Below are 6,786 nucleotides of genomic sequence, written 5' to 3'. Positions count from 1 at the left end.
AATGTAATTCAGCGCCTGAAGCGACAAAACTAAGCAACTTCCTCCAGAACATCGCTTGTTGTCTACCTTTAAGAGAATATTACAAAAACATAGTGAGAATAATAATACCAAAATAACAACAATAATAGGGAGAAAAGTCCTCCCAAAATCAAAATTCTTTGTTGCTTCTCCGACCCGACCCGTGATACGTGTTATCATGGCATAGAGCCCCACACCATACCTCCTCCTCACCCACCTAACAGATAGAGCAAATCTTCGTAACCAGCACTATCAGAAAGTATAAGTAGTCAAAGACTGCATCCCCGACAAAGCTATATTCCCCAACCAACCCACCTCTGCCAACCACAATCTTGACCTATATCGTAACAAAACAGACCACTTGACTTGGATGAAAACAAAGCTGAATTTGGAATAGAGTAACGAAGAAGGTGAAATTGTGGGACTTTAAATAATGGATCCACTTGGGGCTAGTGACTACGTTCGTATTCAGGTTTATTTTTGGAACTACACCACCAACTTCTAACAAAACAACGTTGGACTATAGAGCAGCATAGATTTAGGGACACTAAAAAAGAAACCAAACATCGAATGGGAGGGAACAAGCCTGCCCAGGAAATGATAAATAATTCCGGCTAATTATTGTCCAGTCTCCGCCTGTCTTATGCAAAACAATGGAAAGATTACTGGTGGAAGGTATAGTGGGACACCTTAGGAGTAACAACATTCAATCGGCATTCATAGGTCTCTATATATAATACATATTCACCAGGCGTTAATGATATATATTATTTACATTTGTATTTAAACATATATTCACGTGTATATTATTTGCTTACTATTATTAGGTATCAAAAGCATGGAATAATGAAGAAAAACCAATATACAATAAACTGTGTTATCCCAATGAAAATTATTGCGCTGTCATGATGCTTTCAGTAGGGTTGTGCTGTGTAATTATGACACTTTAATAGTGATGAATTGATATAATATAAAAAGGTCTCTACGTTCAATATTTTTCATAATGTCGCCCTTAGTTTTACTCCTCTGAATGGCCCTTGTGCTTATATACACAACTGTTACCAAGTACATAAATATATCATCTTACGGAGCTTTAGTTTCTGTGGAATTACACTGTAGTCCTGATTTAGGTCCTTTTTTTATCATACACTAATGATTACCCACTTTCAATCTCCTTTTCAATTTCTCCCAACTTTCACCATTGTCTTTGTTTCCCACTGTTTGTTATATGTGATTAGTCACTCACAATTTTCGTCGGTAAGCCTTGTGCCTCCAATCATCCACGGTTAAAGTTCTTTTCCTTTAGTTATAGACTTCAACCGAGGTTAGATTAAATTTGTAGCGAATTTTCTTGATTATCTTCTTCAACTTATTGCAACTTGCTTTTCTGAGTTTCACTCAAGGAATCCCCAGAGAAAAACGCAAGCAAGGTCCTAGGAGAGCTTTGCAGTGACGTAGTGCTTTCTTTAGTCCAATGATCTTAAACTTTATATAATCCTCCCCAAAGGGTGTGATCTTACAATCGTGAACCAATTGAATTTTCTCCTCCACCCTTTCTCCAATCAGATTCGTTGTTACAAGTCTATATGCAATATTGTTTACTTAAGCAATCTCGAATCTCTGCATATCTCACTTAGTTTACAAGTTCTTAGTCAGCAATGGATACAGGCCTCCGGCCATTTTTATAACTCAAAGCGGAGAGCGAACTTATGCAACTCCTCGCCTACGAATTGTGCTGTTTACAAAAACCCAAACCATAAAATGCAACACTCGCCATCTACCCCTGTTTCTACCAACTTATTTACTAGCCTGTTACAGTGCTCGGCAGTTACCATTTGGTCGTCTCAACCAACCATTTTCTACTACCCTCTTACAGGGCTTTGGCATACAACAATATTTTGGAAATGCACATTTGCTAAGATATTCTATACAAGAAGCTAACTCAATAATTAAAATCATTTATGCATAAACTGGCTAAAAAGATTAAAAAGAAATATCCTCCAATGGATGATGTCATCAACTTAATGGTAACCCAAAATAAGCTATAAATAAGCAACTACTCCAACATGTACAAATGCCTGCAACACCAAATATCTACTGATCCTTACAAACATCCTAACCAGATTATGAAAACAAAACATTTTAATATATCTATAACAGTTTCATTAAATTGTATGCTACATCTTCATGCTGGTAAATGGCGAATAGTATTTGCTGCCCTCATCCTCCTGAATACAATAAACGAAGTTAGGACAGCAACAACTAAAGAGAAGAAAAGAACATATAAAATGAGGACATAATTGGCTGAGGAATTGTTTGTAGAAGATCTCAATGATAAATGACGAATAGTATTTGCTGCCCTCATCCTCCTGAATACAATAAATGAAATTAGGACAGCAACAACCAAGGGGAAGAAAAGAACACATAAAATGAGGACATAATTGGGTGAGGAATTGTTTGTAGAAGATCTCAATGTAGGATGTTTTCATATTATCAAAGGTGGTGAGTTGTCTGGCAATGTGATGTTGATGTTTGTGAGGTATGTTGCAGGCAGGCTGGTAAGCAGGCAAGGCAAGCTGATGAGCTGACAAACTCAGGGATGACACGTGTGCCCAGGATTATGCGGTAGCAATCTCTAACCGGTTTGAAGCACTTGGCTCTCTTGAGGACCCTAAAAAACTGTGGGACACTTTTTCAATATGAAATTCTGAAAGCTGCTGATGTGTGTCAGGCGTGGAGGGGTGTAGCCTCTTTGCCCGGTACTTTGAACAGTTGCTTATGGATGACCCTCCAAGCGGACAACTTCCCCTCGATGATGTTCAGGTGGCGGTTCTTGATCCATCGATAGTCGAACCTCTACTTTTTCTGACAGAATTCAAAGAGGATGTAAATAAAAGAGAGGAAAGGCAGCTGGTATCTGCAACATCAGTGCGCAGTTGCTGAAAAATGGAGGTGAGGCCATGATCCGCGGGTTGCATGCGTACTGTCTGCTGTCTGATAGTCCGGTACCATTCCCTCTAACTGGAAAAAGGATCCGGTCGGCCCTCTTCGCTCCTCTGCCACTAACACTTTCAGTCACATACGTTATTCATCTGTAGGCCCCATGCCTCTTCCTTAACTCAACCTTTAGTCAAGTTCCACCAAATTAGTTCGAAGGTTGAGTAAACTTGTTTATCTTTCTCTTTTCTTCCGAATAAAATTACACTTGGTTATTCAAGATACAACAAGGGACTCCCACCTGGGATCCTTGTACACCCACGAAGCCAAGTATGCCTCGACGTCACTATTTAATTCATCCAATAACTTTGAACGTTACAAATAAGTGCCACCCTTTAAGGGCGTGACTTTACCTCCGTGCACCAATAATTTCTCTCCTCCTCCACCCTTTTCTCCAATCAGAAAGGCTGTTATACTGTCTCAAGCAATACTGTTTACGCAAGCACTTCTGTCACAAGCGGAACGTGGCTTAGTGTTTACATTTCGTCACATCAGCACCTCTATCGATACCCTAGCTTATATTTACAAACATTAGGCGGTAAGCGAGAATATGCAACTCTGCAACTTCCTCTCGGCCATTGTTTCAAAACATCCAGGTAATAAAATGAATACCTTTCCACCTACCCCTCTATCTACCTAAATGTCTACCTCAATCTACCGGCCTCTTACAGGCCCTATTTGGAAGGGTAAATGGGACCGGTAGGACTGCAAAAACCACCACGGCATTATAGTGCTCAGCGTGTCAGATAAAGTGCTTGCCCATCTATTTTTGACATAGTTTTGATCACATTTGCGAAAGTTTGAGGCCCGGACAGTCTGGATTCACGCCAGATAAGTCAACAATTAATCGGATCCTAGCGCTTCGTATTCTATTGGACCGCCAACGTGAGTTTCAACAGGGGTTTCTTGAAGCTTATGTTGATCTCAAGAAGGCGTTCGACCCGGTGCATTGTGGAGTGCTCTGGGATCTGCGGATCTGCAGGATTCCTGCAAGGATTATTGACTTGATGTCTGGCTTATACTCTGGGACACAGAGTGCCGTACAATATGGAGGAGGCGTATCCAGCCTTTTCCCTGTTAATTTAGGAGTAAGGCAAAGGTGTCCTCGCCTAAAAAAAATCAAAACCTGCGTGGACTGGGTATCGGACAGAGTTGTCGATGAATGCCGCTGCGGAGCATCCATCGGCAACACCAAGGTCACTTACCTTGCATTTGCTGCTGATGTTGTTCTTTTTGTGGAGTCGTTAGAGGTCTTGGTTGCAGTCCTCGAGTTACTGCACAGGGAGGCGAGACATCTTGGATTTGAGGCCTCCTGGGTCAAGTGCAATGTCCAGGAGTTTGAGATGCTTATTGGATGACAGAGTTCAGTTTGTTCATGTATGTGGCGAGGATATTGAGGTCTTGGAAAGCTGTACATACCTTGGTAGTGTAGTGCATAACAGTGATTGGTCATGTCAGGAAGTACCTCGAAAGATTGCGATTGTCCATATGTTATGGTCTTCCTTAACCAGAGTATATTGCGTTGTCGTTATTTATACGGGAGGACTAAGATACGAATCTTCACGTCACTTGTGTTCCCTGTATTATTGTACGACTGTGAGACGTTGATACTGAATATTGCCTTGTAGAGGCGTTTCGATGTCTTTGGTATAAAGTGCTTTCGGAGAATCATGGGGTATCGCTGGAATGACTTCATACCAAACAAGAGACTACTGTGAGATTCAGTCTAACCCAGTTACCAGCATATTCGTGAATATCAGCACCGGTTATATGGAAATGTAGCATGTTTCCCTGATGTTGAGCCTATTCACACGGTTGTCTCCACAAGAGACAAACCTCGATAAAGAAGATGAAGGGGGGAGTACACAGAATTCATGGCTGAAGAGGCAAAGTTGATCGAACCTGTCGATATTTGTTTGGAGTGGGAAAGAAGGGTGTCTACATGGGAGCTTGCTCGGAGAGAGCGTGGGGACTGGTGCTGGGGTGTGAATGAACCAACGCACTCCCTGTTGTATACCAGTTTATATATATATATATATATATATATATATGTATATATATATATGTATATATATTTGTATATATATATATATATATATGTATATATATATATGGAACAGTAATCACAAAAACACGTGAATAAAGAATTTTGCTTGTAACCACGAGGAAATTAAAGATCGGAATATTGAACGTTTTCGTCTATTAAGACATTTTCAAAGTACATAGTGTCACAACAAAGTATAACTTAAATACAATAGTATAGAAAACAGGAGAGGTCACTCAACGGAAATACGTAAGGATTATCTTACAAAGAAACAAAAATATAAATAAAAACAATAAATAAAATGGGTGAAAATTGAAACAGGTGACAAAATGTCACTCAGCCTAAGTACATAAGGATGACAATTGACAAGGTGATAAAAGGACATTCAACATAAATACATAAGAAATATCCTACAAAGAAACAAAATATAAATGATAATAACAAGAAATAAGAATGGTGACAATTGACACATGTGATTCAACATAAATACATAAGGATTGTCTTACAAAGAAACAAAAATAGAAATAATAATAATAAATATATGCATATACATACATACATATATATGTGCACACATGCACACGCACACATATATATAATAGAAAATAATAATAACAAGAATAAATAAATAAAAATGGGTGACAGTTGACACAGGTGAAAAAAGGTCACACAAGATGGCTAAGGCGGAGCTTTGGGACATTGTCCTACAATTTGGTTAATAACAAAATTATCTAGTTTAAAAAGACCAGTGCTTAAAAAGACCAGTGCTTAAAAGTTTTTTTAATGAGACACGATTCAATTATATTCCTTATCAAATAAGAAATACTTGAAACAATTTCTTGGGAATTGTCCCAATCAATACAGTGATTGTAGTCTCTAATGTGAGCAAAAATCGTTCACTTGCCAACTTATACGTTATCTCTCCTTTTTTCTATGACATTTTTTCTTTCTTTCTCCCCCTCGCCTCCTTCACGTACATCTCTCTTCCCATTCTAACTTTCTTGCGGTTCTATTTCTCTCTGCCTGACTTTCTATGTCTTTTAATTTCTCTCCTTCTTTTTATCACTTATATTGTTGTGACACACACACACACACACACACACACACACACACACACACACACACACACACACACACACACACACACACACACACACACACACACACACACACACACACACACACACATACTCGGTGGCGCGGTGGTAGAGCACTGGACTGGGAAGTACGGTGCATGCTCGCAGTACCCAGTTCGAATCCTGCCCATGGCCGAAATTATTTCGGTAACGCTGTGCTTCGGGTCGTTACTCTGACTCTCGTGGGCAGGGAGTTGGGTGTGTGTGTGTTTGAAAGGTCATAGCATTACCCATAGATCGGTCATACGAGCTCTGAGCTCTCTTCCGGGAGGGAAATAGCTGTCGATCACGAGTCCAACACGTGATCCAAAGACCAAGGTGAATACACACACACACACATACACACAAACACGCCCTACAATATTTTGGAGTGCATGTAGACCTTCATACTAGATTTTTTTTTTTTAGAAATGAGACATTGTTTGAAAGCCAAGAAACTTGTGTGTTTGATATACAGCATGTAACAGATAACTGTTGAATTATGGGATATTCACCTGAATTTCCCAGAAATTATGACCTTCATGTAGTCTATTATGATTGAAGTTGAGTGAATGCCTTTAGAGAAGCGGTCTTTTGATGCTGATGAAACCC

This window comes from Oratosquilla oratoria, chromosome 38 (assembly GCF_046742065.1).
Source record: "Oratosquilla oratoria isolate Oo_2021 chromosome 38, ASM4674206v1, whole genome shotgun sequence".
Lineage (NCBI taxonomy): Eukaryota > Metazoa > Arthropoda > Malacostraca > Stomatopoda > Squillidae > Oratosquilla > Oratosquilla oratoria.
Note: the sequence above shows the minus strand (reverse complement) of the source record.